The sequence below is a fragment of the Macrosteles quadrilineatus genome, unplaced genomic scaffold (assembly GCF_028750875.1).
Source record: "Macrosteles quadrilineatus isolate MER2022 unplaced genomic scaffold, UCM_ALF_1.0 Scaffold_3__2_contigs__length_128488019, whole genome shotgun sequence".
Classification (NCBI taxonomy): Eukaryota; Metazoa; Arthropoda; class Insecta; order Hemiptera; family Cicadellidae; genus Macrosteles; species Macrosteles quadrilineatus.
The window spans coordinates 64,259,934-64,272,960 of NW_026542596.1; the positions used below are offsets into that span (position 1 = coordinate 64,259,934).

General features: G+C 34.2%; 1 long non-coding RNA gene across 1 annotated transcript; it reads left to right on the plus strand.

The window, feature by feature from the left end:
* The first annotated feature begins 390 nt into the window (after window positions 1–390).
* On the plus strand, window positions 391–5,229 carry LOC128990924 (uncharacterized). The gene is made up of 3 exons (XR_008490574.1): window positions 391–496; window positions 2,437–2,465; window positions 5,051–5,229. It is a non-coding gene; the product is annotated as an uncharacterized LOC128990924 (long non-coding RNA).
* Window positions 5,230–13,027: the final 7,798 nt, after the last annotated feature.

The following is a 13,027-nucleotide window of genomic DNA, read 5'->3' on the forward strand; positions in this document are numbered from 1 at the left end:
TGTTTCGTTCATTGTCCGGTATGTGGCCAATTTTGATATTTTCCAAGTTCCTTCTAACCTTAAGATGACACGATAGCGATCTCAAAACGTGAAACTTTTGTATTACAAATACAATAACGAAAACAGTCACTAATAATCTACAAAATGATAAACCCACTTTAAAACTTACGAGACAGGTTTTCCTACATATAACTTTAACTTTTTAAGTTCCCAATACAATTAAGATAACAATTAAAGGTTATGTAACCATCTACTATTACGCTTGTAAATGAGGGAAGTTTCCCCAGTGTTATCTTGGAGGTTTATCTCGCGATAGGTGTACAGAACATGTAGGAAGTATGCAGGACATGTGGAGGTGATATTGGTTATCATTCACGGTCAGTGTTATAAAAGGTCTCGGAACACTTCGACGACACTTCGCACTTCAGCACCATGAAGAACACAGCTGTCCTCGTCGCCCTGTCCATCTTCTGTGTGGTCCTAGTGGCCAATGCACGTAAGTATCGAGTTAACAAACAGTACTTGCTGCTTTACTATTCCATGCGTTTTTCGTATTTAAATTTTTATTCCAAATGATAATGTTTCCAAAAACCCTATACAATATTGGAGAAATAAAATGTTGGCAAAAATGGTTCGGATTTTGATTAAAGTTTTAGTATTTTATAGTTCTTTTAACTCTTAATGGCACAGCCCCATTACTGTTAAAACTGCGGTACAATAGATACTACAACTTTTGTGACTTTCCAATAAAACCCCATTGAATAACAGAAAGGCTTTTCGAAAAACTGCTTCATCAATTTTGATTAAAGTTTATACGTTTTTCCCAAATAAAATATTACAAACACCATTTCTGTGAAAAATTCTGTATAAAAAAGCTTTTGCAACTTTTGTTACTTCCCCCATAAAATATAGTTTCTCCCATCACTTACTCGTGATAAAGGTTGTTGACAAGCTAATCAGTATGTGGCAGATTGCTGATACCGTTTATAATGTTTGGAGAAGAAATGTGTTTCAAGTCTGGTTTTAACAAGACAATATACAAGTAAATACGTAATTAGCTTGACCTGTCAGACAAACATAATCATTTAAAACACTTTAATATTTAAACACACTCTAATCGATTCAGCCGTTCAAGGGTGAGCTTTCTTGTTTTCAGTAATGTGAAATGTGGTCAGTCTTATTTGTGATTTGTGTTTAAAGTAGATATATTAAGGGATTCTGTTAGTCTAAGAGCGAGGAAGTTCTGTTAATGCTTGGATTCAAACCTTAACCAATAATCAGTGACTTTTACATTGTGATGATGTCCTGGCGGGTCGAGCTACACCTTTAGGCCTTATAGTTTCACTTAAAAGCCTAAAAGAAATTAAATAGGTTTTAAACATTCAAAATGTGTCTGTAAAGATCTCAAATAAAACCACGACGATGATTCAATTTGTTACAGCTTGGCTTCAGTACGTGTTCTGCGTTTGTTGGAAATATGTTATACCATTGACTATTGTAATAGTCAAAGGTTATACCTGGTAAAGCGTTTATTACAATATAAGTTGAGGAACACCAGCATTTTTACTAAACAAATAGTTTGATACTGTTTAAAAAACTGTTTTGTGTTAATCCTGTCTGGCGATCTTTTATTCAATGGTTTACGTTGAAATAAATCCATTCCAATAAATATATCAGCCATTACAAAAATTTTTGTTCATCACTCAGTATTCGAAAATAGCCAAATTCCATACAGCTGGGATCTTCAAAAATCGTCAATTACCATACAACAAAAACAAATAGTGATCAGCTGACTTTTCCTGTCATAATCATTACTTTCGCTACACAAACAATACTTTGCCTGACATCAACAAAATTACAACCAGCTGAATTTTACACTAAAATGAATTCTTTAGCCGTATTGTGTTTAGATTAGAAAAATGAATAGGTTACGAAATATCAGATATTTTTTTAAGTTTGATGAAGCAGTTTTTTTTCATCGTGATAAAAAGTATCGTTCAATACTCGTCACGAAAGTCCCACTTCGTGACTAGTAGTGACATATACTATCACATCTAAACTTTGTGTAGTCAAATACATTGAGTCGTACCATCCAATTGACATACTTCTTCTACCTTATTTAAGACATACTTTTTCATTCTGAGTATGAAAACGTATAATATGTTAGATAAGGTCTTTGCCTCCCCCTTCTTTCCTTGTTAAGCTTAAATTTTACTCCTATTCCCATGTGGTATTTTACATCATTAATATCTTTTACAGGACCATCCCCACGTAAAAAGCATGACTAAAAACCATATTCTTCATACTTTACATGCCCTTAAAACTTTAAAATATTTTGGACTCTCCCCTTTTTCTCATTGATTAGCAATGCATTTTCAAGTAGTACTACAGTAGTTATTTCATATACTACTAATTTAATTTTGTTTACTTTTTCAGAAAACATTACTTCTAGAGTGGTAAGACAGGTGAGTCTGTTTTTATACTCTAAAATGTATCACCATACTACTATAATCGTACTAATATTATACACGTGAAGGTTTGTGTGATTGTTTGTTTGTTTGAAATTCAACCACGCATTAACTACTAGTCAAATTGGGCTGAAATTTTGCATGATGATAGCTCACATTCCCAATTAACATATAGGCATATTCTTAATTAAAAATCCTTTCCCTAAAGATATAGTTCTCTTGCCGTTGCGAAGCACGGGTATGGCGCCTAGTACATAGAATTAAAAATAATCTATATATATAAAAGGCAAAGCCCTCACTGACTCACTGACTGACTCACTCACTCACTCATCACTAATTCTCCCACTTCCCATTTACCTAGGAGGCTGATATTCGGTACACCGATTCTTTGGGCATTAAATAGGACAACTAAGTAGTTTTTATTCTGATCGGGCTTTCGGGCTCCGCCCCAGTGGCTCTGGAGTTTCCCATGTTAACCTTATGATCCTACTTATATCCTACTAATATTATAAATGAGAATGTTTGGATGTATGGATGGATGTATGGATGTATGTTTGTGACAAGTGAACGCGAAAAATACTGGTCGGATTGGGCTGAAATTTGGCATGATGATAGCTCACATTCCCGATTAACATATAGGCATATTCTTATTTCAAAAATCCTTTCGGGCTCCGCCCCAGTGGCTCTGGAGTTTCCCATGTTAACCTTATGAGAAATGGAATTATTGAATCTTAACAGCTGTTTCAATTAAACAAGTTGGTTCTGTTCTATGATGTTCAATAGCATTAAAGTTACAAGGATTACCAACAGGGTGCAGCACTATTATTTCTTTTACATTTATGACAACAGCTAATTTGCAACCAAAAGGTGAGTGAGCGTAGCGAACGAACTTCAACCTGGAGGCGAGTTAGCGTAGCGAACGAGCTAACCTGAAGGCAAGTGAGCGCAGCGAACGAGCTCCAACCTAAAGGTGAGTGAGCGTAGCGAACAAGCTCCAACCTAAAGGTGAGTGAGCGTAGCGAACAAACTTCAACCAGGACGTGATTGAGCCATGCGAACGAGATAATCTTGAAAATTAAGAAGTTAAACGGGGCAAAGCCCGCGGGTTATAGCTAGTAATATTATAAATGAGAAAGTTTGGATGTGTGGATGTATGTATGTTTGTGACAAGTAAACGCGAAAAATACTGGTCGGATTGGGCTGAAATTTTGCATGATGATAGCTCACATTCTTATCTCAAAAGTCCTTTCGGGCTCCGCCCCAGTGGCTCTGCAGTTCCCCATGTTAACCTTATGAGTATTCATATTTAAAGGGAATTAAAGAATTTAGCCAGCTGTTTCAACTAAAAGAGTTGGTTCTATGATATGCAAACGCATTAAAACTTTATAAGATTTACAAACAGGGTGCAGCACTATTTTTTTTTCAGCAAAAAAAAACTGTGATACGCAATGAGAACTGTCAAAGTAGGATTGTTTACAGTTATGTTTATGTTTTATTATTTCATGAATAATTTGTGATATTTTGCAAATTTTAACAATCTATCTTTCTCTATTGTGTAGGTGAAGTGGTAGAACATTATGGCTATGGTAGATGTGTTACTATAGCATACCGTAAATTTGAGGAAGCAATTTTTCTCAAACCGTGTCTCCTCACATTGAAAACGCAAAAATCGAGTAAAACGGCATTTATACTTATTTGCCAACCCCGTTCGAAGGACGGGTACTGCTAGTGTTTCATATTTAAAAGGAATTAATGAATCTTAACAGCTGTTTCAATTAAACAAGTTAGTTCTGTTCTATGATGTTCAATAGCGTTAAAGTTACAAGGATTACCAACAGGGTGCAGCACTATTATTTTTTTACATTTATGACAACAGCTAATTTGCAACCAAAAGGTGAGTGAGCGTAGCGAACGAACTTTAACCAGGACGTGATTGAGCCATGCGAACGAGCTCATCTTGAAAATTAAGAAGTTAAACGAGGCAAAGCCCGCGGGTACAGCAAGTCTTCTAACTTCTTAAATGTATATTCCTGTTGAAATAGCAAAGTTAAACCAAAGAAATAGTTTCGGTGTAAAACATTTTCAACGTTTAGAGGAAACTAACAGGAAATATGGAAATGCTGAAAGCTGTTTAGTTTACCGAGAAATATACGTAACAATTTTCTCCTGTTATTTTTAAATTAAAACTCATACTTAGAGTGTTTTCAACATTTAATAAATTTTCCACGAATAAAAAATATTATATTTTTCACCTTAGTTTTGATATTCAAACCAAGATACAGCATATCTAACTCCCTTAACACATACTGACAATAAAGAAAATATTAATAACGAAAACAAAAAGGATTAAGTGTGCGTGCATTTATAGGTGCATAGTGATCTATTTTAGGAGATAAGTTACCTATCCACTACAGCAAGTATGGAGGGAAAACGTTCTCCAGTAAGGGGTTGGAGCTCTGTACTTGTATGTGATTAGAGCGGTTTGGCAAATGTTGAATTCGTGCTCAAACTAGGCACAATTTGTTGTACTCGTGAACGGATAAAAGTGTATCAATTCTTCAACCCTCTGTTTTGTTTTTCAGGCTGATCCCAACATGCCACAACAAGCATTCGCTGTGGCTGACGGAGAAATGCCTGGTGATATGCCGATGGGTGTAGCGGACGAGACGGGTATGGGTATGATGTTGCCCGGTGCCTAGCTCTTGGTGAGCTCAATGGAAACATTGTAACAAATATGAAATAAAACTGAGTACAATTGTAATTTTCGTTCTTCCTGACCAATCTACTTCTGCAATCTGTATTTATAGTGTCGCTAAAAAAGAAGAAATTTAGACAGTGTAAAACGCATTTAGGATTATGTAACAAATTAAAAAAAAACTCCAAACACTGTTTTTAAATTTAAAAGTCTAACAGTTTATGGTCTTAATGGAACTAATGTCTCATGTTTGTTATCAAATATACAGCAAGAGAAGGATCAGAACCCCAAATTACTCACAAGTATATCACAAGAAACCAGTGAGACACAAGTCCTGATGATCACAAACTGAGACTAGATTTACTAAAACAAAGTATACCAGAAATATGTCGTGTATACCAGCGAATGGACGCAGTCCATTTTGAACTGCTTAAACTATGCTTGAATTAGGAATAGAAATATTGATATAACTATATACTGTTTTAAATGGACTACTCGATTCCCGTACTCAAGACGGACCAACATTCATATTTAAAATTAATCTAACATCCGTTTCAATTTAACAAGTTGGTTCTATGATGTTCAATAGCATTTATGAAGTTAGAAGGTTTGCCAAAAGGGTGCAACGCTATAAATCTTTTGTTTATGTTCATGACAATATGTAACTACAGTATTTTAATCACTCCAATAATAATTGTCTCCATAAAAATATTGTTTTAATAAAATAATGAAGCTTGATGGTGAGAGTGAATGACGAAATAAAAATTCCCTGATAACTACGCTCAGTTTTATGGACACCTCTGTGAACACCACCCAGTTAAAATTATAACCTACACATACAACTATTTTATACTTTAAATCAATGCATTCAAATGGATTGGATCAAAACAGACGATATGCGTCGGCACATGCCAAAATTAGTGAAGACGCGTTTTGATTCGATTAGACTAATTGACAAGAAAAAATAAAGTTATTTTTTCTATGATGATACGGCAGGTAAGTGATGTCACGAAACCAAAAACAGCTACTTAGTTAGGATCGAACAGGAAAAGCTTTCTGATAAATTTCAGAGGTTAAACCCTTTTTTGCTCACCTAGTCAATTCTTGTATGAAACTTTGGCTTATAAAATATATTAAATTAATAAAGGGTGTCCCAATAAGAACGCCGGATATGAAATGTTAATGAACCATATATTTTCACGCTAAATTTACAATATGAAACATGAATCTTAAAGCATAGTATCTCCGATTAGTAGGATATTATGTCTCGTAAGTGTCCACCTGCTGCCTGCTGACAAGCCCGACATCTCTTGACAAAGTTTTCCATCACTTTTTCACACACTTCCTGTTGAATGACAAGATCAATTTCCTCCTTCAGGTCTTGGATTGTTTGAGGATTATTGGCGAAAACAAGTGACTTTAAATATCCCCAAAGAAAGTAGTCACACACACGGTGTTAAATCGCGCGATCTTGCTTAGATGGCTATGCAGCGATGTGTGCTTCATCGCTGAACAGCAAAGTTTTTGTCATTTTCTTATTGATTGCCAACCACCCAGTTTACAAAATCAAGCCGTTTTACGGGATCTCTTGGCTTGATCTCTTGTGCGAGTTGAATTTTGTAAGGGGACATGTGAAGGTCTTTTACCAAAATTCTTTGTACTGTGCTCCGAGTTAGGCCTAACTGCTGACTACGCCGACGAATCGATGTTCTTGCGTTGTCTTCTACACTATCATGTACAATCTCAATATTTTCAAGGGAGCGAACTGCCCGACTGCGCAATGGTCTTTTAATGTCCAAAAACTGAGCAAATCTTTTCGAACTTAGAAGTTAATCTTCGGACAGATGACTCATTTGGTGCATTGTCCCGGCCGAAAATAACGCGCATCTTCCGCACCGTTTCAGCAAACCGTTTCCCGTATTTGTAGTGCACTTTAACTATGATCAAGCGTTGATCCGTCGTGTAGCGATTCATGACAAAAAATGGGACCTAATACTGATAACATAGCTGATAATTTGGGAATTCCTATCGAAATACATATAAGGATAAGACGCTCTTGAAATCCGGCGTTCTTACTGGGACACCCTTTATATATATCGTTCATACGTCTTCTTAGTATGAATTGCTACGTGTCCTTCGTACTGTACCATGCAGAATACAATGATGCTCCAGTAAAGACAATCGTTGGAACACTATAGTAGTATTGACTATTGGATAAGTCAAAAGATAGTAGTTTACGCAACAATCACCTACGCAAGTTTCGTACACTACTTTACCTACGACAGTGTTTTATTTACTAAAAAACTCTACTAATAACTTCTAAGAGAGGTTATGTTTACGTTTATAACCTCTCACTGCCACCAATGCAACGAAACATTGTAGGCCTACTAAACACTAATTTCACCACTCAACAATTAAATTGGCCTGGACAGCTGATTAGTTGAAGTTCAAAACATTACAATTTTACTTTTTCTCTCTCAATCTTCAAACGTCAATGGTGAGTTAACCGTGTTGTTATGAGTAAAACTATGCTGTTATGAAAGTAAACAATGCTGTTATGAGAAATTTTTAATTCTAAGAACCGAACTGAAACGACTACTTTAAAAAACGGTTGTAGGTAAAACTTGTTTACCGATCCTCCTCCATGCTTGTTACAAACCCAACAATTAAGTTATCCCTTGTTAAACTGTCGCCACCAGTTATCATTGTTATAAACCTGTCAGTCCGCCAATTAACGTCCGTCAAGTGTCACATGTATAACTGATATAGCTAAACACCAACGCTGAACTATCATTTTCACAACTAAAAAAATATTGAAGGTCATTTGAATGTGCATTGCAAGAGAGGTAATAAACACATTTTTCATCACACTGTCCCAAAAACAGCTGTCTTACGGATCGTTTTGAGTCCCTAAAGAGATAGCGTTTTGTGGACATGCAATTTTACGGACTCGAATCATATGGTTATGTCAAAGCTTATCTCAAAAACAAATCAGCTGTTCTGATCCTTTAAAATTCTTCAACGAGTTAAACACTATATCCTCCCAAAAACCCCTACTTTAGGATCTAGTAACGAAAACTACTATTATATTACTGCCGTAAAACAACGAGACTTCCGAATAAATCAAATAAAGCCTACCACAAGTTTTGAGCGTTAAAATTGCATTCATTTTTCAGAATATGTTAAAACAATTTACAATTGGAGATAATGTAAGCTCTAACGCTTGTAATATAAAACAACTACGATGCTAAAGAGTCACACTGTTATGTGTTATTTCGTAGAAAGCACTTTTTACAGGCAGAATCGACTCGATCGACTGGCCATGAGTCCAGTTGTAATTGATTTTGGAATTAATATGTATAGGTTAACACTCGCCTTCAAATCTGAAGGTTGTTGGATCAATCCCAATAACCCTGCCACAGCAAACCTGCAGATTAAGCTAATTTCCATTTTTCGAATTGATTTTAAATTAAATCTATTTATATAACACTATTGTACCTGTTGCTCGAATTCGAGCAATTGCGAAGCATTACATGCGACTCAAAGATTATGGAAATACTCATGATCTACACAACCAGTTAGATATAATCAAAATCTTTTGTAAATATCTTATCTTTTTTCAAAGAGCTGATCTTGTTTTTTTTTATTGTTTTTAGTGTAAAAAAAAAAAAAAACATTAGCCTATTTCTATTTATTTTACTTGGTTGTGTTCTATGACTTTTTCTATGTTTCCATTGTTTGCAAATCGGTTATTTCAATGATTGCCCAAGAAATGTAGCACAGTGTTAATTCAGTTTTATTTTTAGCATATATCAAATTGTCCAGGATTTCTCGCTCTTTTCCATTGTAATAATTACACCAACCCAAGTTTCGTCTACAGATGCAATATGCCAAAGAATATAACCTACGTACAATCTCCAAGAAGTGGTAAAAAAAAGGCAGAAACTAACCCATACAATAGATACCTATAAGTTAACTCCATAAGAAATAATTTTAAAAGTTACTGTAATATTAGGATTTCCACTGATTTGGTAATAGAACATTATATTGCAAAACATGACACGATGCAGAAGAAAATCAATTTTAAAATCAGAAAAATCCATTGCAAATACTGTACTTCATTTTGACAAATTCAATAAATCACAATTTAAATATTAACAGCTGTTGCATTAAAGAGTAGTGTAGAATTATGCATATGGTCGTAATGTAAACAAATCTGAAGAGGCAACTTTAAAGGCTTCTGGGGCAGAGCCCCAAGTGAATTTACCTCTTTCCTCTATTGATGGCTCATCTACAGACCAAGACCTTTCTTTAGAGACCCCTACCAAGTTTCTACGCCCAGCCGTTCTCTCAAAATAGCTATGACAAAGAAAAACAGTTTCAAATTAATATAGATTAGGTATAATGAGTACCTAGGTTGGCTGCTACAGGGAGGCTAATAAGTGTGTTTTTTAGTAAAATATTAGTAGCTTAGTATAAAATCAAAATATTCCATAAATAAGCAAACTAAAACATTTTACAATATTCTCCATAAGAATAAGATGGGAATTTAAAATTTTGGAAGTTTTGGAAGTAGGCACTAAATTTATCTCGTGTTTTTTTTTCAATTTTTTTGTAATCGGGATTTTCCCATAAAATAACTGAAATATCTGATTCTCTCGAAAATGGTCAGAACTATTTTGATAAAAATATATTATGTTATTGTCCTTTAAATTCTAAACAAAATTTTTTCAATTTTTTTGTAATCGGGATTTTCCCATAAAATAACTGAAAAATCTGATTCTCTCGAAAATGGTCAGAACTATTTTGATAAAAATATATTATGTTATTGTCCTTTAAATTCTAAACAAAATTGTTCAAACCCCATTTTTGTAAAAAATATGGTTCCAAAGTTATTGCAACTTATGTTATTTTCCCATAAAAACCCCAAAAAATTGGATTTTAGGAAAATAGCCTGTTTTGATTAAAACTAATTTGGTATGGACCTTATAATTATAAACAAAATAGTGCAACCCCCTGTTGCTGTAACAATTACGGTTCAAAGGTTATTGCAACTTTTTTATTTTTCCTACAAAATTATCATAGTGACTCCCACCGCTTACCCATGAAAGGTGTTGACAAGCTTATGGGAGATAGTATGTGTCAGATTGCTTTACCCAATCAAAAAAATATTTATTTTATATAATTTTTCAGTACCTTCAAAATGTATAAACTGATTCTAATTTATTACACTACCAATAGAGTTTACATTGATAAGGTAACTAATTATTAATCTTAGCTACAGTGCAAACCAGTTACCAGTTTCACTCTCTTTTGACCTAGAGATAACCTTGTTTGGATCCAGTTGATTCTGACATTATACTGTCAGAAACAATGAAGACCACTTGTATCTTAGTGATGCTTTGCTTCTTGGCAATCTGTATACATGAAGGTAAGAATTATTCAATCAGAATACCTTGCCTCTTAGAGATGCTGAACTTGGTTTGAAGTTCATAATTTGAATCTTTTCAATTGTGTATCACTTGTCAAATTGTTTTCTGTTATATATTATTTGTATTTGTAACTAATTAATTTTGTATTCCTCCGTGTAATTCACCGTATGTAGGTTTGTTTGAAGACATTATAACATTATCTTTCTCTATAGATGATGATGCATATAGATAATCTATAGATATGCAATTTAACTTTTCTTTGGAGCACTTTTTCATTATTAAGTTTTTTTTAATCAATGTTTGAAAATGCTGTTTGTACAATTCCTCCACAGTTGTATCCAGATACAAGACAGTGTAGGAATTGTATATGCATATACAAACAGTTTAAATTATGAATTTAAAAATTAAACATTGGACTTATGGAACTATAATTTACCTTTGCATACCTTTCAAAAACAAATAGTTTGTTTGTTTCATTATTGCACTTTGACACATTTTTGTTTATTATTAGTATAGTAAATTTTAACAAGTTTTAAGGAAAATAGCAGAAAATTGTGTTTTTTGTAATTATTATGTAATCAAAATAAATTATAAAGAATGCTGAACTGCTTTATTTACATTTAAATTAAAATACCAAAAGGGTCATTGCTTTAGAAGGTTATCAATAGAGACCGCCTTAGTTTGTTCATAGATAAAACATACTCCCTTAGTCTATGGTTTGTTTTTGTTATTCTTCTAAAGTCAAATATATTACTTTATCAGTGGGTTTATTTTATTTTCTTCTATTATAAGAAAATAAAATAAACCCACTGAAAAGTAATATTGATAACATATTATTTAGATCTGACTATACTTTATTTTTTAAATAGCTACACTTACCACTTACTTAAGGTAAAATAATAAGAAACATCTTAATTTATTTTACTGTTACAGGCAATGCTGATGATTTGAAAGTAGTCAAACAGGTAAAGAAGTAGCCAATCTTAAAGATAATTTTTACATTTAATTAATTAATTAAGGCTTAACTAATTAATTGAGGGTACAGTATAGCTAATTATGTCAATACATGCCTTTTTTAAAGTAGTCATATAGCGTAACATTCCCTATTTAACCTAAATAATTTTAATGTTCCATTTCTAAGAGAGGTTTTCTAGTTAAAACTGTTTATCGATAAACACTAGAGGTTTCATGTAGGTTTATTCACATATTCCATAAATCTTAGAAAAATACAAGCCACTATACAAAGTTTTGTTGTGGTAATTAAAACTATGTTTTTTTTTTACTAAATTGTGATTGACAATGCCCACAAAAAATGTTTAAATATCATTTATGTATGTTTACATGGTTGGTTAATATTTATGAAATAAAATTATCAGTAGCTAATATTAAAAGACATGATTTAGGCCCGCCGCACATTGGAGCGAGGCTAGGTGCAGGCGAGGCGCGGCTGATTCTGTAATACACTTAAATGGAGCACCGCACATAGAGCAGAGGCTGCGCGCAGCCTCCACAGTTGCAGCCTCTGTCAGGCCTCTGCGGCATTGTAGTTGGAATACATTTTCCTGCACCTCGCTCGTGCCTGTGTTGGGTTTCTAGTGTTTTGTAAGTGAAATATATATATAAATGGAGCATTTATTCAGATGGTTTTAAGTTATTGAGCTTTGCATTCCTTCCCACTAATGCCACTTTTAATCAAGTTATGGATATCATCAAACTGTTGTTTGTTCACTCAAAAATATTTTCTAAAAGACCACTCTGGCAGTTCAGTAGTTAAAACATACTCTCCATGGCTTAATCTTTTTTTTCGTGTAATCACGTTTTCAAAAACATTTTTTACGTTTTTCGGATAGCGAATAGAGTCAAACTAAATTATTAAACTCACAATCAGAATGAGTAAAGGTCCAAAGAATCTTCATCTACTCGCGATAGTAGGACCAAAGCTAGTAAACCTCTGTCCCGCCTCGCTTCAATGTGCGGTGACACGAAAAAGACCTCGCTCTCGCCTGCACCTACCCTGCACCTCACCTGCTCCTCACCTCGCTCCAATGTGCGGAGGGCCTTAGTCGTGCATATAAAAATGCTTTGATGGAGGCCCTAACACATAGGCATTTTGGAACTTTTTATTTAAAATATCATGGCTGTCTCCAAAGAAGTGTTCCTAATATTTAAGTTTTGTCTACTTGTTTAGAAGGGACCGAGGGACCTATACGGTTTTTGCCGTGTGTCTATGTTTCTTCCCTGTTTTACGGTTTCTGACCATGGTGAGACTAATGTACACCATACACAATGTCACAATAAACATAAACAGTGTCAAATTGAAGAGCTAGATTGTAAACAATGAACAGAGCAACGGCTGATCATGTTTGCATGTCTCCCTCGGCAAATAACCGTGCAGTGTAAAAGTTTACCTTTAACCACATGCGCCACTTACA